Below are 25,905 nucleotides of genomic sequence, written 5' to 3' on the forward strand. Positions count from 1 at the left end.
ACAGAAGGTGGCTTTTACAGTCCATTTGAAGCCAGGCCCCTGTCAGTAGCAGCTTATCAGCTTTTCTGTGGCCTAGCAACCTGCTCTGTTTGGATCACAAACAGTTTCAGGTATTTGTCAACTATGTTTATTCTGTCTATATATAATATGGAGTATTTCTTGGCCATTTCTATTTCTATGCCTTTTGCTCAAAACATTTTTCCTCTTTCTCCTTTATATATGCCAGTATAAATAAGATCATCAGAGATGAATACCAAGTCTAGTTACTTTGTTTCTTTTTCTTGCTTACCCAGTAGTTTTCTGACACCTTATTGTCATCTATACTAGGTCGAGAAGAAACTTTGAAAGGATAGAGTCTATAAAGCTGGTTGGTTATGAAAAAGAATCCTTACAGCTAGGCAGCCTTAGGGGACCTGTTGGAAGTGATTACCAATTATTGGCAGGGTAAACACAGTAAGAAGGGTAAAACCCTGAAGGCATTATGGCCATGGAAGTTGAGATCCCAAACCCTTCCCCTTTCTAGAACACTAACTATACTCTGTTCAGATTGAAAGTGTGACACAATAGGGCTATTTATTGGAGCATTTGGGAGAGCTGGTTGCTACTCTAAGGTTACCCCTGACCCCTATGCATTTGAGGCTATCCATAGATATAACAACATGTGTGAGAACAAGGACTTTCATGGTACCATAAAAGAATGAAAAGGAGATGTCAGACCCACTCAGGGATAAGAGATGAGCAGTGGCCGGGCGGTGGTGGCGCACGCCTTTAATCCCAGCACTCGGGAGGCAGAGACAGGCGGATCTCTGTGAGTTTGAGGCCAGCCTGGGCTACCAAGTGAGTCCCAGGAAAGGCGCAAACCTACACAGAGAAACCCTGTCTCGAAAAACCAAAAAAAATAAAAAATAAATTAAGAGATGAGCAGTGACAAAGTTTACTCACGATGACTCAGCATTCAATCTGCAGCGATGCAGCATTCCAGGTGAGTCTGTGGTTTGTAACATGTGGTCTCAGAATGATCATCAGTACGACTTGGGGATTCTGTAGAATTCCTCACTCTCTTTTTCTTTTCTCTTCTTTTTTTGAGACAGAGTTTCTTTGTATAGCTTTGTGCCTTTCCTGGATCTCACTCTGTAGCCCAGGCTGGCCTTGAACTCACAGAGATCCGCCTGCCTCTGCCTTCGGAGTGCTGGGATTATAGGTTTGTGCCACCACCACCATGCTCTGTTTTTCTTCTTATAGTTTGAACCCCAAATTATGGGGTGACCTTGTAGGTGGCTAGCACAGACAATCATTTGAAATCTAGTTACACCATTTCCCCCTTCCTCTTCCTTTTCCTATCTCTGCCATGTTAGCTGCCACTCCTCAGTGCAAGGCCTCCACTTCTTTTATACACACACACACAACACACAAACACTCACACACACACACACACACATGCACACACATAATCAACATATAAATATATAAAAACAACCCACTGTTTCTTTTCAGTGTTGCCTGCATGAATTTTTCAAGGGCTGACTAATTGATACTGGATAAAAAATCAGGGGACTCACCCCTGGGGAAGACTAATTCTCCCGCTCTCAGTAATTATTAATTGTCTCTAGCTCTTCATTTAGGGGTGGGGTCCCATGAGATGTCCCCCATATATGTTTGCATACTTAGACATAAAGACAGAAAGGTATAAAGATAAGACCGCAGGCCTGAAGGATCTAGCGCCTTGTATAGAAAGACATGGTCTTGAAAACATAAAGACAAGGGATTTAAGACACTGTACAGATTTCCACTAACAAAATAACAGTCTGGCTTCAGTAAAGCCAAGTAGCCCGAAAGAAGCCAGCATATTTGTGACAATTTTCTGCTCTGTAAAACAGTGTGATAAAAGTAGGGATGGATTTGTAGAGCTGCTTTGAACATGAAATGGGGATAGTGCTCAGCATAAGCCTGTCACATGTCACTTACTCAAAGTAATACTGCCAAGAGTGGTACAAAAGAGCCAAAGGTTTTATTTAAAGTCATCTGTGATAATACATTTGCTATAAGTTTGTGATGCACACAGGTGAAGCAAGTTTGCAATCATTAATTTCACAAGACATTTTACATAGTTCTCACAAAAGAACTAGAATATAAATCAACAAAAGCAGGTACTGCTTCATTCAGCACAGTAAGATATTTGTGTAGTTATATCACCAACGTGGGCAGTGCTGAAAAAATTATCCCAGGCACCATCTAGAGCAGGCAGAATGAGGCAAATAAATCTTATATGTAAGAAACCAGGAAAAAGTACATTTGATTAAGGAGATTAGTAGTAGTTTGTTTGTTTAAAAACTCCTGACTCACCATGGGAAATTATCTATAAGAAGTTCTGAAATGTGTTTTATAGCAAACTTCCTACTGTTCAAGGAAATCTATAGAAGAGGAATTGACTTCTTTTTATTTATATTTTGATTTTGTTTTATGTCATCCTTTGTCATAGGTGAGAACAAAAGATACTTTAGACTTCTTTCTTATTTTCACTGGTCTTATTCTCAATCTATAGTTCTTTTAATTCAAATTAACTAACAAATATTTATTGTTCATGTCCTTGGATAGGCTAACAATGTCAACTGAAATTAGATAAGAAAAAGATAAATGCAATGCTGATTTCAAATATAGTAATTAGAAATGAATTAAATATAAATTCATAAAAAAAGGGAAGAGATGAAAAAAATTGACACTAGATTTAGTGACCAGTAGCAATATAGCAGATTTATTATTGAAGAAATATAAAATACAACATGGAAAGGTATCTAATAAATAAATTGAAAATTAGAGGACAAAATAGTCTCAGAAAAAAATACAACATAGTACGTGTCCTGAAGAAGAAAGTGTACTCTAGATTGGAAGGGTAGTTCATCAACCAAAATTTCCTACAGGGAAATGTTAAGGGAACACTGAGCTAAAACAGTATGTTACAGAAGGTCATTTTAGACAGAAGAGCAGGTGCATATGTGTATAAGTAGCACCAATGAAGAAATACTTGAACATTTTACTCATGAAAATGTAGTCATCATCCTCATCCTCATCATTATCATCAAAGTGGTATTATTGTTTTGGAATCCTTTATATATTCAAGGTGTCATTCTGTTTAATTTTTATAGCAATATATAGAGTAATGGACGTGACTTTCTTGAGTAAACATGGATAAATATATACTCATCCTAGGTAGAATACCAACGGCAGACCAAAGAAAATTATCCCTCTATCCATGTCTATTAGGTTGGTGATAGAGGGAATCTATTTTCTTATGAAAGCGCAGCTTAGTCTTGGGTAGCAGCATCACTGAAAAGCTGTAACATAGTACAGGTGATGACTCATAAAAGCTGCAAGCCTGGAGCTCTCTTTCCCACAAGTAATTATACTGAAGAAGTCTATTTCCCCAAAGAAATTTTTTATTGCATATATAACCTGATCAAGACACCTTCTGGACTGAGCTTCCTCCTTTTATTTTATTTTTAAAAATTTAGACAATAGATTTTGATTATATTTTTTTCCCCACACTCAGGTCCTCCCAGATTCTCCCCACCTCCTTCCCCAAACAAGCCACCACACAATACACACGCACACACACATACATATTACACACCCACATCTCATACACACACCACAGGTGTACATCACAAAAAGGAAAAATCAAAACAAACAAAAATTAAAAATATGCCTAGTGCTACTCTATTAGAGAAAACTGGTTTTCCTTTTCCAAACAGGTATCAATCACATGTAACTTCACGGTTAGACTCTGTATGCCACTCCCCTCCTCTCAGGACTGGGACTTTTGTCTTATTTGAACCTGTGCAGGATTTATGCATGCTGTCACAGTCTCCGTGAACTCACAGGCGTGACCGTTCTGTTCTGTCTGGAAGACACTGTTTCCTGAAGTCACCCACCACTGATTTTTCTGTCTTTTTTTTCTGCATAGATCCCTGAGCCTTAGGGGAGGGTATTGATTAAGACATCCCATTGAAAAATGAGTGCCTCATCTCTCACTGTCTGCATAATGTCCACTTGTGGGTCTCTGTGTTAATTATAATCTAGTTCAAGAAGAAGCTTTTCTGATAAGGATTGAGAAATGCAGTGATCCATGGTTATAGCAATGTCATTATGGGTCATTTTATTGCTATGTTCCTTTTATCAGAATAGTTGTGGTAGGTTTTCCCCTAGGGATCATGACCTATGTAGCCTTGGTTTGTTGGCTACTTTATCAATGTCAGGCATGGGTTCCATCTTGTGGAGTTGGCCTTAAGTTCAATCAAAAAGTGCTTGTTTACTCCCATAACATTTGCGCTGCTGTTGTATCAGTATACCTTCAGGCAGGTCGCTGTTGTGGGTCATAGGGTTTGTAGACGGTATTGATGGTAATTTTCCTCCTCTGGTGGCCTGCAGAACACCTTCCAGGACCATGGATCCTAGTTACTAGAAGAGAAGCTTCTAGCTGGACAGCAGCTCAATTCTCTATGTTCTATAACATAGTAAGTGCTGTGTCCATCAGTAGGGCCTTGCCATCAGGTTGTAAAAGTAACCAATAGCTTTGGCAATATTGTGATGTCTGGGGGTCTATGGGACCCATTCAGATACTGACTCAACAAAATTCAACCCATTCTTTCCACTGGCGGTTTTACATGGTAGCATCAGATGCCTAGTTGAGGTATAGTCTTCCTCATTATATGGTGTCTCCATTTAAATTAAGATGCATCTCTGGTAATAGGGTTCCTCATGGCTTTTCCAACAACCTTTAATGTTCATAGTCCATCCACATTCCATTCCTTGCCATACCCCTATCCTCTCCCTATTTAATCCTTCTATTCTAGTTCTTTTTATCCCATTATAACACTGTTTCTATTTCCCCTTCCCTGAAAGAGCTCCCAAATTCGATAGCTAAATAAGCTCTGTGGTTATTCTGATTGAAATACACATATTAAAAGCCTAAAAGTCAACATCCTCACATAAGAGAAGATATGCAATATTTATCTTTTAGGGTCTGAATTACCTCACTCAGAATGATTGTTTCTCGATCCATAAATTTACATACAAATTTTATCTTTCTTAACAGATAAATAATATTCTGTTGTGTACATGTACCACATTGTCATTATCCACTCAGTAGCTGATGGGCAGGCTGTTTCCAATCTGACTATTATGACTAGAATGGATAAGCACATATCTCTGTAGTAATAAAACATTGATCCTTCTCTCTAGAAAAAAAAAGTTCCGATTTGGAGGAAATAACTACAAATGAGGTAGTACTATAGAGACCATTTTTGGATAAGGAAGTAAGCTGGCTGTTCTTATAGTGTACTGGCTCACACATTTGACACATTACATGTTATACTTCATGATTTAACTGTACTATGGATATAAGTCATAAAGCAATAAGAGTTTTCAAAATAATGCTAGTGTTTTATGGCTGGTGGTGACTATACAATAAAAACTTTTTATTGTTTGCTTGATTATCAATGTTATTAGCAATCATCAGGCTTTCAGAAAATTCTATCAACTAAAAACAAATTGAATCTAGAATCTGGGAGAATATAGATGAGCTCAGAATACAAAGAAAAAAGATAACTTGAATAACATTTTGGAAAATATTAATGTCAAATTTGATCAAAAGTGGAAGAATTAGAGATTGAAAGTTTTGTCAGATAAAGAGAGATAATGAAGGCAACTTTGAGTTTTTGCATTGAATGGCCAATGAGGAGAGAGCTCCAGGTACTCCTGATGGAACATGAAGTCTTCAGAGATAATGACTTTGTCCAAGGTCAGGATGATCTTTAAGAGACTAGTGCAAGTCGAATGACAAACAGAGACACTGGATCGAAGCAGGAATAGCAGTGATTAATAATAAAATTATATAATCATCATGAACCGAGAAATTGAAGCTTAGCTTTGCTGCATATCTGAAAAGGATGCTACCCTTTTTGAATATTTAGAAACAATGACGTCAGAAAGGCAACCTATTAAGACAACTGGAAATCTCACAGCTAAACTGAAGGATGTAACTAATCAAATACATTGAGAAAATTTAGGATTTGCAGCCAACAAAACATATCAGTGGTAGCCCTGATAATAAAATGAGTGAAGGAAATTACTGAAAGGATTGTGTTACAGGTGTGGTCTGTTTTTTATTTTTCAATTCTAATTATTAATTTATTTATTGTGTGTATGGTGTCACAGCACTTGTTCGTGTTTACATGTACAGACATATGTGGTGGTCAAGGACAAAATCCTGTGTTGGTGCATGCCTTCCAGCTTATTTGAGGTAGGGTCTCCTTTTCATTTGCCAGTGTATAGGCCAGACTAGATTGCTTGTGAGTTTCTGGGTATTCTCCTGCCTCCACCTCACACTCACATTAGGAATGCTGGGGTTATAGGTATGCAGTATGCGTTTATGTGGGTTGTGGGAAGTTGAAATACGGTTTTCATGCTTGAGGATCAAGTATTTTCCCACCAAACCACTTCATGAATAATGGATGCAGTGAGTTAAACAAGGGCTTTGTTTTAATAGAGATGTGAAGAGATTGTCCAGGTCTCAAACCTCTGAATATATAGAAGAAACTTCTTTCACTATGCAGTAGCATGAGGTCATACAATAACATGCCTTTATTAATTTTATATTTTACTAATAATTGGCATGTTGAACTCTTATTTTTAAAAATATCAAAGCTAGAGTTTCAGAGGTTTAGAGCACCTGCTGTGCTTGAGGAAGACATGCTTTTGGTCCCCAGCACCCACATTGGCTGGCTCACAGCCATCTGTAACTCCAGTCCTAGGGAACCTAACACCCTCTGGTCTTCAAAGGCACTTGCACAAACAGGGCACACATACATACTCAGGTGCACACATGCACACATAAAACAAATGAACCTTAACAAATATATTACACAGCTATTTTTTAACATTTCCTCAGCACCTTAATGGTCTTGATATTATTTCTTCACCTACATCCATCATCCTAACCCTTATTTTGTTTCATGTATTTTTTCCTATTAGTTTGCATTTCAGTGTAAATTGCACACAAGCAAAGAGGCTAGAGACAGAATTGAAAGACCAAGGGCAGACTGATGCACAGTTACTTACAGAAGACAATAAAGTCCTTAGACTACCCAAGGGTTCTTCTCCCTTATCATACATTTGCTTGTTTCATTGTGTTATATCTGACATTGATTTTCCTCTTATTTTGATGAAGTCCTTTATTATTATTTTTTTAATGTTTCAGATTAAATATATTGTCTCTTTGCCCTCTTCCCTTTCCTCCCTTCAAAACCTCTCATACCCATCCTTATTATGCTTCAAATCCATGGCCTCTTTTTTCAATAATTCTTGTTGCATGCATACATATAATCATACACACACACACACACACACACACACACACACACAAACATACACACATACATTACTAAATACACAATTACTACCTGCTCAGTCTGTATAATGTCTCCTCTATGTGTGTTTTAAAGTACTATATCAAAGGTACATCCACTATAGAACAATTGATTAGTTATTGGTATCTCTCTGCAAGAAACACAGCATCCCATGTTGATGCTCACTATTGAGCTTATCAAATTATATTGGAGTTTTAAATGTCTCTCTCATCTCCTCAGTTGTGAGGCTCCTAAAGCTGAGCTGAGCCTTTTTTTTTTCTGCAGATGGCCTTGATATCTCACATTGTGACTACTGCAATGCCAGTTAGCAAAGATGATTATTATAAGAGGTATCAATCTAGAAATTAATCATTAAGATTCTTTTCTATTAGACATAAGAATGCCTTCCTGAAAACAAAATTTCTAGCGTTGCTTATTGGAATTTCAGGATTTATTGAAAAACCAAAAGATAACTAACTTACCATTCTCTACATTTTCAGTATCATTAACTCTTTTCTCCCACTTATATTACCCTTATAGACTGACTGAATTTTATATCAGACAAAACTAACTGAGCCTTCTAAAATCAAAGTACCCATGTACAACATATTCACAGCTTTATTTTCCTAGGCAGGCTTAGTCAAGTTAAGACATACTGCTAAGTTTCAGTCACCCACCTTCAAAGGACATGGTGCTTTTCTGTTCATCTACTTAGTGCCTCATATTATTTTCACACTTTTTAAGTTTTTAGTTATCAGCTGTAGATTTAAAATATATGCCTTATTTCATAACTCTTTATTTCCCACATAGGGCATCATCTATTTGTTAATGTGTACCAGGTTCTAGAGAAAGTATGAGTGGATAAATGGGGCGGCTTGGTGGACTACGTTAAGGAATCCTATGAGTGTCTACCACCTGCACTGAACACTCACTTGCATTCTTTCTGAACTGTTTTCACTATCACAATGTTTTCTGACAAATTGTACTTGTAAGAACAATTGCATATTGAATTGTATGCATGCACATAGGAGATTATGTTGTGACCTACAAAAATCAAAAAGTGAGTAGATGCAGGTATTATAAAAATCACTTTGTCATATGCTATCAGCTTTTGCGCTGTCAATTAATCATGCTCAGAAGTCTGCATGCTTTGCAATAGTAAATGTTTAGTCAAAATTTAGCTAGTGAAACAGTTGTTAAAAACATTTTGAGGCTTTTATATACATACTTACACTCAATATTTACCTCATACCAGAGAACGGTAGCTGTGTGTTCAGGAATAGAACATGATCTAAGTAACTTCCTCAGCCTTCTTCATCCATAGAAGATCTCAGGAAATTGATAGCTAAGCCTTTCCCCCATACCCTCATGCTTTCTGATCCTCATGCTGGATACTCAGAAGCCTTTGTGTGTTTCTCACAGGAAGCATACAATACAGAGCGTATAAACCCTGAGGTCAATGTAGCCCCTAGCCTACAAATCTAAAAACTGTGTTTAAATTTAAACTATGCTTACTGTTTAACTGTTTAAATATTAAATCATTTTCATGTTAATGGAAGATAGGATGCACCAACACAGTTATTGATTCTTTGTGGATTTCACATCATGCATCCTCATCCCACTTAACTCCCTGTCCCCTCACTCCCAAAACAAAACAAAATCTAAAAGAAAAACCAAAAAACAAACAATAGCTTGCAATTCTTAACAAAAGCCTGCAGATGCCCAAAGAACATGATTATGGTATTTTATTAAACCTCTCATAACACTGTCTTTATTTCCCAGGTACTTGTGCACAAATCACTTTGCATCTGGATTACTATCTAATACACTGTCTAATTTCTTAAGTCTAAACTAAGAAAATACTTTACACTATATAATTTATAAACAACAGAAATCCATTGCTCAGTCTGGATTGTAGGAAATCCCACATCATGTATGAGAAGGTCAGTGTCTGATGAAAATCCAGTTCTCATCGATAGCACTCAATTTTGCTTCCTCACAGGGAACTCAGACCTGTTCCACAACAGCTTTTAGCCCATTAACAAGCACTCCTTCCTCATCACTTCATCACTCACAGAAAGACCTCACCTCTCAGTTCTAACACACTGGGGGGAAGATCTCAACCAAGAAACTTTGGAAAGACAAGACATATTTAGGCTGTAATATATACAACAATTTAAAATTTGGGTTGGTAATATAACTCAGTGAGTAAGGAAGCTTGTCATCAGGGCTGACACCTTGACTTTGATCCCAAGATCACGATGGTGGCTAGACAGAAAGGATTCCCCCAACATGTACTCTGATCTCCACATGACCACCAAGCCATGTGCATGTACACACACACACACACACACACACATACACACATTTACTAGTATGTTTGAAGGTCAATAAAAACAGCTTTATAGCCAACATACTACAATTCTAAATGGCATTTAGGAAATTTTGTAATACCTATATATCTATATGTACACCTGTACATACACATGCATATATATTTTATTCTCTCTCTCTCTCTCTCTCTCTCTCTTTCTCTTTCTGGTGTGTGTGTGTGTGTGTGTGTGTGTGTGTGTGTGTGTGTCCATGTATGTGTTTGCACATATGCTCATGCAGGCACACATGCCATAGTAGGCCACAAGAGGTCCAAGGATGAGTTCAATTAGCCAAGGCTGGCCATAAGCGTGTCCTTCCACTGAGCCATACAGCCAGCCTGAGAATTCCAGTTGTGGATGTACTTTACTTGACATCTGGAATCAGAAGTGGTCTGTATAATCTGGTTCTGGTTGTGCTCAGAGAAAAACTGACCAGTAAGTCTTTCGTGATCCCTCCTTTTCTAGTTACTATAATTTCACTCAGAGGAATAGTCATAGTTCTCTCTTCAAGTGTCATTTGCTTTCACAACTTCTCGTTCCTTTCTTTGTCCTAGTCAAGTGTATCCGGGAGAATTTCTCAGTTTTTTTTAAAACTAACACAGTATATGCTTGCTGCTCTTTTGCAATACTGATATAACTTGATAGAATGATTGTGTTGTCACATGTATCTTCTGGTCTTCCTTTTTTCATCCATGTCAACTGCCTCACAGAAGATATGCTTTCATTTCCATATCCTCCTATTCACTGTACACATTATTTGACATTTCAGTAAGATACCAAATAATTTTCAAATTACTTTAAGCCTTTAAAAATAATTTTAGATGTTTTCTCTGATTCTTAGTCACCTTTCGAATCCTAAGGCTTATAGAGAGCCCTTTTCTGTGGACTTTAGTTTTATAAAGTTTATTAATAAAGATTAAAATATTTATCATATTTTTTCTGGTGAGTGGTAGTCATTCATGACATAGCTTTGGCATTAAGTAAGTCAACTGTATTGCCCTTACTGGGTTTTATCTGAACAGTGACTATTGATTCCTTTGTGCTGTCAGGGGTGAAGGTTGATATGTAGGTTTTGCCAACCACTCAATAGCTAGGTATGACTATGTTCAGACTCTACATTTTTTCTATTTCAGTATATCCTCAATGACACAGAGATTAACTTCTTTCAATATTTTTTTTCTCCCTGACACAGTCTATACTTCACTAAACAGAACACCACTGTGGCTTCCTGATTTCTTCTTCTTCTTCTTCTTCTTCTTCTTCTTCTTCTTCTTCTTCTTCTTCTTCTTCTTCTTCTTCTTCTTCTTCTTCTTCGTCTTCCTTTTCTTTCTTTTTTTGGTCTGTTTATTTGGAGATTGTGTTTTAGCTTATCACTTTAATTTTTTTAATTTTAATTTTTCATTTTATATACCAACCCCTGTTCCCCTCCTTCCCCTTCTCCTGCTCCCTCCCCCACATCCCCTCATCCCACCCCCATCCCCTCCTCATAGGGGGTAAGGCCTCCCTTGGGCAGTCAACACAGGCTGGCATACCAAGCTGGAACCAGACCAAGCACACACACACACACCCACACACACACACACACACACCGCCCCCCCCCCCCACGGCTGAGTAAAGCTAGTCCCTAGGCCCAGGAGGCACATTCTGTGCCCCTCTCCCCCAGCCACTGCAGCCCCAGGGACAGATTTCCTGGTTTCTTTTTTTTTTTGTTTTTTTTTGTTTTTTTTTTTCGAGACAGGGTTTCTCTGTGTAGCTTTGCGCCTTTCCTGGAACTCACTTGGTAGTCCAGGCTGGCCTCGAACTCACAGAGATCCGCCTGGCTCTGCCTCCCGAGTGCTGGGATTAAAGGCGTGCGCCACCACCGCCCGGCGATTTCCTGGTTTCTTAAGGATGACTCCTACATTTGTTCATGAGTCTGGCATTTGAGGCCCTCCATAAAAGACCCAGCTTTGCCGCATTATTTCTGCCCCCTCAACAGATTCCTTTGAGACAATTATTTAAACAGCAACCTGCCTTCAGAGTTTAAAATAAAGACCAACAACATATTTCAGTTTGATCCAGTCCTCTATAATTGCTTATTGACATACAATTTCTAAATCAGCTATAGAAAGTTACTATATGACAGTCACCTAAAACCAGAACTGTCAAGAAATAAAATTAAAATCCTTCTTTATTATTTATACTAAAGTTCTCATATATGACCTATTTTCTCCACTCACAATTGAAAGCAGGTTATTAATCTTTTTTCCATGGACTTTGATTCTAATTCCATGTTCCCATTTTCACACATATTTTTCCATTTTCCTCAGCCTGTGTGTTTTATTTTATTTTGACATTTCCAGAATTTGGCATCAGCACAGATTCTGAGTCAGCCCATCTGTTGTTGGGCCTCTGATAGTGGGTGTCCAACCTTGTGCTCTGTCCCTTTTTACACGAGGAACTTGGTGAGCCAGTGGGGAGAACATCACTGCTCCCCATGCTTGCTCTGCGCTCCAGGCTGGGCACCTTCAGGAAAACAAGCTCGTGCTCAGAGGCTGCCAGATTTCTGCTTTCTTCAGGAAACAGACATAAGAATATGTGACATTTCAAAAATGATAAAGTCTTTCAAGAACTATTGTGTTCAGACAAGACTTATTTTTTAATCTTTGGCTTTTGACCAGGCAAAAAGCATATGTTCTTTAGAGGAGAAAAAATAGTTATAAGATTTTTTTCTAAAAATCTTATTTTGCTAAATTAAAAAAAAACTTTAAAAAAGAGGATTAATTTTTAATTCATGGGCATACTATGATATATCTTACTACTGTGCCTGCTGAGAGATAATGACTACATTATTTATCTGTTTCAAAGTGGGATATTTATAGGGAAAATGTTATTTTTTGGTTGTCATAGTGTTTTAATAAAAATTCTAATAACAATTTGTTATAGATTATTGCCTATTCCATCTGTTTGTATAAGGAAATAGTATCTTGTTTATATAACTCATTGACATTTTTATTGACAAAACATGTGTTTACTTAATACAGACGCTCCCTTTCCACAGCAATACAAAGCGTTATATTTCATCGCTATTGTAGAGAAATGAAAGAGAGGAAATTTTAGTACAAGGAAGTAGAGGTGTCAATGTAAAAAAATCACATGAAGAAAGACATGATTATTTTCTGATCGTGAAAACTGTGGTTGAGACATGAAAGTTCAGGAATTTAGTCTTCGAAAGGTCTAAGGATGGCAGGGGGTTTAAAAATTCTGATTCATTCCTACCAAAGTCAGATGTATTTTGTATAATTTGTACTGTTAGGATACCATGAGAAGCAGTGAAAGACCATAAAAAAAATCATGGATTTGGGTGAGTGTTTACCTGGACCAAATCCCATCTCAGTGACTTACAGGCCATAGAATAGGAGTCAAATTAGTGTCAGCTGCTTCAACATCTTCCTCACTATGGAAACCATAACTGCACAGTGTGTTGGGTCACAGCAATAGTTTAAAGTGTTAATGCAGTTAAAACACTTAGTGAGAGATATTTGTTCAGAACTTGTCCCCTCCTGAAATTGCTGTTATGGTGCAAAGTACAATTCAAAAATGGAGAATAGCCATATCCATTTTCATAAATCATATCTTTTCTTGGGAAGCTGCCAGGGAAGTTCTAGGATAGCATAAATTTTCTTTGTAAGTAGGACAGAGGACAAAAGGAGTGTATAGTCTGACTGTTGTGCTTTGGAAGAGGCCGTCTGATGCTGTGGGATGCTCTGTATGGCAAATGTGTTAATAAATAAAACCCTGAGTGGCCAGTATCCAGACAGGAAGTATAGGCAGGACTAAGAGAGAGGAGAATTGAGGGAACAGGAATGGAAGGGAGAGACTGACTGCAGCTGCTGCCAGGACAAGGAAGATGCAAGGTACCAGTAAGCTACAAGCCATGTGGCAAAGTATAGATAAATAGAAATGGGCTGAATATAAGAGTAAAAGCTAGACAATGATAGGTCTGAGCTAATGGCCAAGCAGTTTAAATAATATAAACATCTGTGTGTTTAGTTTATAAGTGGGCTGTTGGACTACCGGGGCTTGGCAGGACCAGGAGAGAAAACTCTCCAGCTACAGTCTGACGTACCTAGCTCTGTAAATGATACAGCCCTGCCTCAGAGGCTCAATAGTCAGTCTTGCACCATAACTTTCCTCTAGTTGCTTTGTAGATAAGTGCTGTGATTTTGTGACTTTGCAATAACTCCCCCCACTCAACACACACACACACACACACACACACACACACACACACACACACACACACACCCTACCTGACGGCCTTGAACACAATCTTCTCTACTTCCTGGGACTTTTACATTCTACTTTAGATTTGTTTCTTTCAGGAAATCCTGCTCTAGATTGAAGATCTTACAGAAAAATGTTTGATTCATTATGCTTCAACTTCTGCAGACAACCTTACACAGTACCACATTAATAGGGAGAACTTATTATCCTATTCTCCTCATTAATGAAAACACAAAGAATATTCTTAAATTCCTGGAAACTGAAAAATTATTTCTGTTGGTTTTGACAGAAGGTAATATCTCATTGGAGATCTCTCCCAACATGCTGGCCTCTTATTTGGCCTAGTATTTATTCATTCAGAAACTTTTTAAACCTAGCTCATGGAGTTTCTTGCCTTCCAAGAGATTATAAATTTTGTATGATTCAAATATTTTGTTAGCACTTCATAATTGCACAAATCATGGGTTTTATTATGGAATTCACTTAGGCATAGATAATGCACTTGGATCACATTCGACCCCCATCCCCTTCACACCACCCTCCACCTCCTTCACCTCCCAAGCAATCCTCCTCCTTTCATATCTTCAAAATAATTAGATATGGCTCTTATATATTATAGAAACATCAAATATTTGTTCTTTTAGTCTAGCTTATTAAATATAACACCATGATGTCCACTGTGTCCATGTTCTTGCATATGTTATTGTTTCATTTTCCTGAATCAACTTCCCTTGAAGACAAGTGCATGTTCTTCACTCATCTCTTGATGGACTTATACAATAATTACACTTTGTAGCTATTATGAAAAATGTAAACATAGATGTGCAAATATCTCTGTGGTCTGTGGACTTAGTCTTTTGTGTGCATGGCCAGGAGTGATATATCTGGGTCACAAAATGGTTCTACTGTCAGTGTTTAAAAAGAATTGACTTCCATAGTGGCTGTGCCCATTTGCATCCAGACTAACACTGTATATGGGTAGCTCTTTTCCCTCCTTCTTTACAGAACTGATGTAGTTGTTTCCAGCCTAGACATTCTGTCTAAATATTAAACCATTTTAATTTATATTTTCCTGATAAGTATGGATGTTGAAGATATTTTCAAGCATTTATTGGTCACATTTTTTGATAATTCAGTTTATTATCACATAGTAGCATTGTTTCAAACAACAGGTTCTTGAAATCATTTCTATCCACTGTCCTCTGATTCAAAGGGTAACAAAACAAGGCTTCTATCCAGTGTTGAACTTCTATTCAGAGACATTCTTTTGTCAAAAACTCACGTGAAAGATTCTTGAGGGCTGAGCCTTGTTAGGTTGCCAGTCACTTTTCATCAGAACCTCCTGGATTACCTTTTGGAGAATTCCTCTACTCCCACCATGGCTCAGAAGTCTTTAAGCTGGGTTATGTTTGGCTTGGATCAATGTCCATATATCTGTGTTTTCCCATCACACTTTTCAGGTTTCTATGAAAACCTTTATAGATTTCTGAAGCTCTTCTCCTCTTTCCGTTTTAGGGGTAATCTGTCCTCTCTTATTCTGATAAGAATATTATTATTCTTATCACACCGGGTGACACAGAGGCATCTTCCACTTCTAACCTGAAGTCTAAGTGTAGTTTTGATTTCCTTTTGCATTCTGGCAAAAGTTGCTAAATACACTTTTTATATTTATTAGCCATCTTCACATCTTTTGTTTTTTATAAATTTCTCTCCAAATTATTTTCCCACTTATTAGTTGGATGACTTATTCTGTGGAATTCACTTATTTTCAATTTTTACATATTTTGTACATTAATCTGCTGCTGTATCAATAGCTAGCAGAGATTGTCTTCTCATTCTATAGGCTGTCTCTTTGCTTACTATTATTAATTTTACTAGCAGAAGCCTTTTAATTTCATTCAAACCCATTTGTCAGTTCTTGGTTTTATTTCAGAGGATTTGGAGTACAAATCCTTTTTAAAAAGGAGCTGGAGAGATGGCTTACCAGCTAAAAGCACATTGTGCTCTGGAGGAGGACACGGATTTGATTCACAGCACCCACGTGGGGTGGCTCACAAGGTCGAGTTCCAGGCACTCCCAATGCTTCTGGCCTACAGATCTCTGAGGGACCAGAACTCAGGTGGACATACCCACCTACAGACACACAAACACAGAAGCAAAATTAAAATTCAAAAATAAGTCTTAACAAAAAGAAAGTCTTTGCCTGTTCCTAGAAGCTAAAGTGTTTTTTCCATTTTTCTCCAACAGTTTCGAATCTTCAGGTCTTACCTTTGGGCGTTTGATTATTTTAGTTCTATTTTACTTTATTCATTTATTTTATTTGGTACATGGTGAGAGAGGAGTCTAGTCAGGATTCTAGAAGGAAATTTTGTGAAACTTTATGTGCATGCCATCCAAGTGCCATACATAAAGTGAGAAATAAAAACAATGACCAATAAATAATTAGCTGCTATTAATTTGAAGCCATGGGCTATATTTCTTTTCCCTTGCTTTGCAGGTACTATGTGTATGAGACATTATGTGGAATTTTTCCTAAGAATTGCTGTACTTCAATGTGTATAGCAACACCACCACCACCAAAAGTCTAAGACGAGGCATTATACGTTTTGTAACAGAGTTCTTCACAGTGTATGAACATCTAGTACAGTGTCTGTAATATTTGTGTAATGATCATCATCGTTATATTTCCCAAATCTTAGCTGTCTTGCAATTTTGTTTGGTCACATATATTTTCCATTTGAATTCTATCATAGCACTCTAAGAAAATAATCTGAGAAGTTGTATTTCTTATTACACTTTTCACATAGATAATTACAAAATCTTTTCATCTACAGACTTATTAAAATACAGCCAAAATATCAAGGCTTTCATGCTGTGAAGCTTTCTGGGGCAGGGATGTATTTTCTTTAGATTGGCATCTCTGGAGTCATACATTAGACTTTTACATCAGGAAGCATTCAGGAAGTTCAATGGTCCAAAAGTAAGGAAGTACACCTTATTATAGATACTGTAGAACACGTTTGTACACGTGTTTAATTTTCTCCTCTAACACCCATAGGAGGAAGATCTTATCACTACTTTGAATAAAGTTGGGACATAGATATTCAATAATTAATTTGCCTGTAGTGGTATAGAGAATAGATGGTACAATTAATATTCTAACTTTGCATTGTTCTACAATTAATATTCTAGCTTTGTACTGTTGTATGCCTTATGGGTGAAGTTTATCTTAATCATGGTTCTTTTCTATTATACACAAACATGTAAACTCTGATTCATCAACTTCTAACCCCAACTAAATAAAGTATAATATATTTACATTGATTTAGACAGATACTTTCTTTTCATTCTGAAATTTTTTAAAAACTTCTCTGTCATTTATTAAACTAAAACTTTTAATGCTATATTGATATAATAATCTGTATGATGTACTATTAGACATGAAATACTTAGGGCTAATATCTAAGCTAATCTAGAAATACTCAACTTTCCCTAAATAGTATAAGGAAATGTTATAGGTGGTTTTGAAATTTTAATGTAATAACTACTTAGAAAGATAATCTCTATCTTTGCTTACCATTTTAAGAATCAAACTTAAGATAAAAATAAAGCTGCCAAAAACTGTAAACTGTTTAATATGGATTAATATTGATTAACAAGCTATAGGAACTGATTCCTAGTTTTACATCTATTTTTTAATTCACTTCAGTTTTTGTATATTTATAAATACATTGTATTATCTTTAAACAGTCACAGGATCTATTGATTTTTTCATTAGTTAAAATGTTTAATTCATGTCCATTTTATATCTGCACATGAATCTTATATTTTCAGAAGCACTTTCACATATTTCTGGTTGTTAATCTTAGAACTCTAACATTACTAACTACTAATATGTGCTATATTCTCAGTCTAAGTCAAATGCCCCAGAAATGCCCCTTGTTCTCATTATTAAATGTTTGATGTGATTAATTTTAATTTTCATGACCAGTGTAATAGTTTTATTTCTATCCCTATCTGGAAGATACACATAACGTGAACATTAAAAAAAATGCATGGTCTTAGGCTGAATATCAAGCTAAATACCAAATGAAGGGAGGCATAGGGTGTGGGGTGAGTAGTAAGCACTTCCCCTGCTCCCTGAAGTGGTAAAACAGGCAAGTTGATTTTCCATCTCTGTTTAGCTGAAATCCATTAAAACTTAATAAGGTAATTCTTAATAAGAAAGAAAATAACTGTAACTGAAATATTCATCAGTTTTACTTTCTTAAGAGTAGAGTTGATGTGTTGGCTTTTAGACCACAACAACTTGACAGAGATTATCTCTCAGCCTACTCTTTACTGGCCCCACAGTATTCTGCTTTGTGCTCATAAAGACTATAATTGGTTTTGAGTACTTGAGCCGCTAGACAGGAAAAGCTCTCTAACTTTCCTATAAAAACTGGATTACCGAGAACCCTAGGCTTATATTTTCTAAGAATAACAATTGCTAGTAACACAGCAGTGATTTTTTTTATTTATAATGATATAATGTTCTCTGCACCACAACAAATCACATTCATTTGTATTGTGTCCATGAAAATATCCATAACATTTATCTTTATGTCAAAGCAGAATATTATCAGTATCTAATTTGCTTTAATATGTATTAATCATTTAAGGTTGCAAATCATAGTAAATTAAGTGTGAGAGTTTTAAAACTTCTTGAAATTGAAACACAAAAATTGTACATATTTATGGATTGCCATGGGACATTTCAGTATAACTATGCAGTTTTTAACCTGAAAATAAAATTCTTTCTTCTAAAACATCTACAATACAATGCTCATACCTAAGACTAGGATTATTGTAGAAGAGCTGGACGTACAGGAAATGTGCTGTGAAACTCATTCCTAGAACTGTCATAAGCTACACCAACACGGCTACCTAACCAAAGATTCCCCAGTAGAGATGGTAACATGGATGTAGATGGTGGAAAGCTTATGAGGTCTCAAACGCTGCACAAAGAACTATAGAAAACAAATGATAAGAGTAGAAACAGTCTTCATAGGGAAGAGCACACCAGTTGTTATCCAGTGTCAAATGTTCATTTTCAAAAAGGAAAACTGTGTCTTAAAATGAGCATAACTGCTAACAAATAATATTTGTTTCTCACTATTGCCTACCTTGTGGGCCAACTTCTGAGTGACTTTCCTGCCATCTGAACGCATAGGTACAGGAAGGAGTCTGTATTGTTTTATGCAGCATCTTTGCTGACACATAATTCACCTTCCAGAAATATATCCACTTAAACAGCACTAATTAATCATGTTAAGCATATCTGTAAAGAAAGTCCTCAGAAACCCACTTTTTTATTTTTTTATTTTTACTTCTAATACTCAAGGCTTTTGCCCATTTTGAGTACAGTTCTAAGATGTGAAATCCCAATTTCATTGTTTGCATGTAGTGTCTCAGTACAGTTTTCAAAAAGTATGTCCCTGTTGAACTGTCCTGGCACTCTTATCAAGTATCAGTGGACTACAGATGCCTGAGTTTAATTCACTAGTCTATAATTAGATATCTTTATGTCTAGCCTACATGTTATCATACTATCTTGAGTATAGTTGCTTTGTACTGAGTTTTAAATCAAGATATGGGAGTCTTCTCATTTTGTTCTTTTTCTATTTATTTTAGATATTTTTTGTCACTTGTAATTTCATATGAACTTTAGGATTATCTCATATATTTTTATAAGAATCAGATAGCATTCTGGTAGGTGTTGCATTAAACCTGCAGAAGAATTTTGGGAATGCTTCCACTTTAATAAGACAAGTATTTTTTTCCCTTAATGCATACTGTTGTCCACTTATTTAGATGTTTAATGTCTTCCAACGTTTCACTGTCCCAGAAATAGTTTGGCATTTCTTTCACCACTTTATTATTAAGAGTTTTTTTTAATTGTTATTTTAAGACTGGGTCTCATGGAACTCAGGCTGGCCTGGAACATGCTATGCTGGAGATGACCTTTAAATCCTGATTGTCCTGCTTTTACTAACAGAGTGCTAGGATTATAGGCATGGGTCATCTAACCCAGTTAGGACGGGCCAGGCAAGCACTCTATCAATTGACCTATATCCCAAGTCCCATTTTGTTGTTTTTAATGGGACTATAAATAGTATTGCTTTAATATCTTTTTTGGATATTCACTTAAGTGCAGACAAATATAATGGATTTTTATATTGATCATCACTCTAGAGAACTGATGAATGTGTTATTTCTAGTAGTTTTTAGTGGATTTCTGAGGACTTTCTTTACAGATTATGTTACCTGACACTAGCAGTCTTGCTTTCCAGTTTTTGTTTTTTTGTTTGTTTGTTTATTTTTTGATTTTTCAACTCTTACAGTTCGTTATTGGGAACTGGGCAATTTAGATAGGTATGCATCATTTTGTCTGTCTGGAACATATTCTAATTGACATATGTAGTAACTGAAAAGCTCATTTTACTGAACTTATTCATTTGCTGTCTCAGAATGGGGCACATTGACTACTGTCTGGGTAGACAGAGAACGCTCCTGGAACGACAGAGGTTTGGGCCTTTTTATTTCCCTCAGGATTTCACCAGCTGTTTAATTCCACTAACAGCATCAGATTCTTCTCCTGTTCTCAAGAATGCCTTGGGCATAGCATAAACTCCTTACAATTTAATCTATTCTAATTTGGGCTTCTTCCTTGAGATAGTTTCCCACTTGAGGATTTGACGTATTTTGACTCTGTGAGGGCTCCTCCCAGCTGTCTTTTTCTTTCGTTTCTCTCCAGCAGACCAACTGACCTAGAGTGCAGTTCTTGTCCCCAGTGAATCTATCCATCATCCCTAAATTGCCTCTCATTATAACTTCCACTTTTGAAAATGGGCCCTTGGGCTAGAATTTCTCCACCAGCTGTTGACGGCATCTCCTTGCGGGCAAGGATTTGCAACTTGCCACTCTCAGGCCAGCATTTTCCCTGACAGAACCTCTGAGCCACGGCCTGGTGTTGAACCAAGGGACAATGCAAATGCTCTTGGCAGCACATGCCTCCTTCCCTGGTGCTGAGCTCGGGGTAACGTGAGGCAGCCGTCTCGGGTCTTTGCCTCTCCTCTTTCTGCTGGATTCCCTTCTGATCCGGGTCACGGAAGGACAACAATTTGACTCTCTATCTTGCCTGTAACTTGATTTCTTGTTCTCCTTCTGACTTCCCATGAGCTATTTATACTTCCTTATAATCACCACGGATACCAGGAATAATAGATTTGATGCATAAAAATCTAGTAACGAAGGTCTGAAACTAACGGGAGCAGATTTCTTATCTCCAGGAAGTCCACCCTGATGATCCTGTACGTTCAACTAGATCATAGTTTAACCAAAATCATCCGCTCTGCTAACTATGCAATGCTTTGTGATATTTAATCTTTATTTTCAACTTATTGGACTGAGAAGTGCCTATAGATTAGTAAAACACACACACACACACACACACACGTGTGTGTGTGTGTGTGTGTGTGTGTGTGTGTGTGTGTGTGCTTCCAGAGACAATTAAATCATGAGAACTAGGACACACTGAATAGTTCAATCCAGTGAGGGACGGAAAATACGAATAAACTTTTGCAAGGTGGCAGAGCTGCAAAAGATGTGGTCTTGGTGAAGGAAGTGAGTCTCTGGGGCCATATTCTTGGGGGATCTACCCTGCCCCCAGCAGCTTCCCATTATTGCTCTGTTCTGTTAGATGAAATAAATGGAACCAGGAGAAAAACAAGTCTTTCCTCAGTTAGCTATCTCTTTATGGGATTTAGTCTCAGCGATGATAATATCCCTATGTAGTCATCTTTCACTGTTGCCTTACTTCTCTTTTCCTAATTCCCCGAAGTTCCTACATCTCTTGGAAGATGAATCTAGGATCTTGAAGAGTGTTTCATGTTTTATTTTTCCTTTCCCCTTCCCTCTCTAGGTGGACACACTGAATACCCCTTTTCTAGCCCTTCAGCACAGCTTACCCCTTGCAGGGACACATTGGGACACTCGATCAAGACTGCTCTAATGAGATGTCCTGTTCTCTAAAACTCTGACTGTATGATAATATTCTTAGTGGGTTATATGTAAGGCAAATGCTATGTCCCACAAGTGAGACAAGACATCCAGCTGCCCCTATCAGAAACAAAGATACCCAGGTTAAATTTAGTAATAAGTAGCTGGAGGCAGGCTGAGAAATGATGGAGCAGAGATCCTACCTCTTCCAGAAGGAGAGCCCTCTGACTGGAAAAGTAGCCCCGTGTTTTGTGCTGTCTACTACAGACTGCGGTTTCCATCCACAGATTAGGGAGGGCAGTCAGAAGGTCATGATTCAAATGTTGCTGACTCTTTCAAGTCTTATGAGATTTAGCAGACTGCTAAAAAATGATTCTTCATTTGCTGGATGTCCCTGGGCCATTCCCACAGACTTTAACATGCTTGTTTTTCAAACAGTAGTCTCATTTCTTTTTCCTGTCAGCTTCACCAACTAACTTATCCCTGGAGCTCCTCACACTGCTATGCGAGAAGCTGAACTCCGGGGCTTTCTGTGGTTAAATTGCACTTTTTTTTTTCTGTTTAACCACTTGGATTTTCTTTTAACAAGAATTTATAGAAAATACATTCACATGTACATGTTCATGCATGGCACAGGCATAAATGCATAATTAAAAATAATAAAAATAACTTCCAGAATTGTAAACATTGACTTTATAAGGGAAAAAATAAGTATACTATGAAAGCTGTGTCCTTTTTGCCATCAGGAAAAACATAACAGAGCCAAGAAGATATAGCAAGTATTTAACAGTATATAGGGTTAAGGTTGATAGAATAGGTGTTTCATAGTTTCATAGGTGCCTTCTGACTGGTTTAATAAAGAGCTATATTATCTAGTGCAGCACCCACTGCCCACATATGGTTACTAAAACTAAAAATCAATTATAATTAAGTGAAAGGAAAATTCATTTTTTTCAGTTGTACTACACAACTCCTTGGAGATAATCTCTAAAAAAGAAAAAAAAAATCAACCTTTGGGCTAGGAAATGGCTGTCAATAAAATATTTGTCCCGGAACACGCAGACCTTAGTTTACATTGCCAAATCCACAGAGAAAGCTGGGCATGTCAACCGGTGCATTTAAGATGGGTGGAAAGGAGCAGAGACAGGCACATTCCTGGAGCTCATTGACCAACTACCTGCCCCACTGGTGAGCTTTAAGTTCAGGGAGGGACTCCAACTTCAAAGATAAATGTACAGAGGCTGGAGAGATGGCTCAGTGGTGGAGAGCACTGGCTGCTCTCCAAAGAACCTTACTTTGGTTCCCAGCACTCAAGTCAGGCAGCATACATCTCCCATGGGCTCACACTCTTCTAGCCTCCACAGGTATGGGCAAATCTGCAGCATACACTCACACAGAAAAACACACAAACACATGAATGATATTAAAAATAAATCTTAAAATATAAAAGTAGAAAGTGGCCCTGGAAGATATCCAATATCTACCATAGGCTTCCACACACATAGGTGCATATGTGTTTACCTGCACACACTAAACACACAAATAAATTGAGCAAATAAATGCATAAATGACTATCAACCCTTGGTGTGAATGCTTGGAAAACTGTGAAGTGAGCAAAAGAGTAGATAACAGATGAATTGTGACATAAGAGCTTTCGATACATTTATATTTATTTTTAGTTGCTTTTTGTAACATTTACAAATAAATATCTATGTCTTTAACCACTAAACTAATTTTGAGGCTTTAGCTATATTTTACTGACACTCAGGCAGAGAAATACCAAGCTCTTCAACATAAGTAAACTACTGGCCAACTCTGTAATTTATTGATTCTATAAATTATTAATATTAAAATTTTATTCTCTTAGTGGTAGTCAATAACTTTTCTTCTGAAAAATAAACTCTATTGAGACTATAGTATCTATGAAAGAAGCCAAAAGTTCATTATAAGTTACATTTTTTCTCTTTTTATATATTTTGTAAATGTATTTGAGTGTAATTTTCATAAACCTACACTAATCACAGTCAGTTGAAAAGTATTTTTATTTGCTTAGGATTCTCATTTCTTCAACCTACTCACATCACTTGAAAATTTTAAAGAACAATCACAATAAGACCATTTTAAACTGTGCTGTTTTAGCCACTGTGAAGTACATAAAGCATTATTAACTATAGTCACTTTGCTGCACAAGAGCTCACTACAGCTTATTATTACTGCCTGCTTGAAGCTTTGAACCCTTTGAACCATGTCTACATTCCCCACTTCCACCACCACACACCACACATGGCAATCACCATTCTACTGTCCACTACAAGCCCTGTCATAGATACAATTATTTGCTCCAATTTCATTATTCTAATCCATAAACAGATACCAAACCATCACATTGCACCTTATAACTATAAGCAATTACCAGTCAAAAACAGTATTATTTGTCCATTCAGCACTAAGGTTAAAATGTGTATGAATGAAATAAGCTTGCAATTTTTGGCCACAAAACTACTGCAAAAGATCTTGTGTTCTACTTCTTTCTAATACCCCATGGTTTGTTAAAGTCTCTATGCCAAAATTGGCTTGTATTTTCAAACATAAAAAATAAAACTATCAATTGTATAATTCTTGATTTTAGTATTTTTCCTTTAAATTTTAGCCTAGGTATTAAATCATTCTAAAAATGTAGAATATAGAAATGGAGCAGAGAGGAGCATGAAAGTGTCCATTATATTTCATCAAACGTCCATTTTAATATTAAAGACCATTACAATATAAAGCTCTACCTTTTGACAATAGTTTTAATTTTATTTCCATAATTACATTTTACAAAGACAAAAAACTATTATTGGACTAGACATACTCTTATCATTAGGCACTACTACTCAATTCATACTCTTATCACCAGGTACTACTAAATTTATAAGAAGCCATTCCTGAGTAATGATGATATTGGCCTGTTGAGGATTCAAGACATTTGCTTTTTCAGTACCAACAGGAAAGAGTTCAAGGAAGAAGGGAATGTACTAGAACACCATTAGGCTCAAATGCATGTGCACTGGCACATGTGAATGGTTGTTTTTCAAGGATACTGAGCAAAGTAGTCATCATTATTTTCAAAACAGTTTATAACTATTCTTAATGTCATTTACCATAGTTATGTAGTTACAAAAACATATATTAAGTATCATATTTTCAAGCTTCTTCATATTCCTGTACAATAATGGAAAGCTGCATTTGTAAATATACATTGAATGTTTTTGTATAACTGCAACCTAAAATTGACTGTGTTTTGAATATTTTAGTTTTGTAGTCTCTAACAGTAATTTTATGTATCCTCAAAAATGAAAGAAGTATGTGCTAGAGGCTGTTCAGTTTAGAGCACTTGCTTCTTTTCCACAGGACCTGAGCTCAATTCCCAGAACCTATGCGAGGTAGGTTACAGCCGCCTGTTAACTCCAGCTCTAGGGGGATCCAATGTCCTCTTCTTGTGCCAATGTGCACCCACACATTCATGGCATACACACGCACAGGCAAACACACAGACACAAAAAAGTAAGCAACAATAAAAATAAATCTTTAAAAGAGGACATATGTTAACTTAGCTCTATTTACTGGTGAGCTCCTTCACGTGTCTAATCACAATCCCCAGCAATACAGAAGCTGCATAAAGGTTTGGAACTGTGACAGCATGGGAAAACTGGGAGCAGCTGCCCCTCTCTGCCATGCTCTGGCCACTTCAGGTTTTTCCTTCATAATTTTAAGTTTAATTTTATTTTAGCATACACAGTGAGTGAGTTGGCTTGCACTGACATTATTTCAAGTTAAATTTA

Source organism: Peromyscus eremicus, chromosome 3 (assembly GCF_949786415.1).
Source record: "Peromyscus eremicus chromosome 3, PerEre_H2_v1, whole genome shotgun sequence".
Classification (NCBI taxonomy): domain Eukaryota; kingdom Metazoa; phylum Chordata; class Mammalia; order Rodentia; family Cricetidae; genus Peromyscus; species Peromyscus eremicus.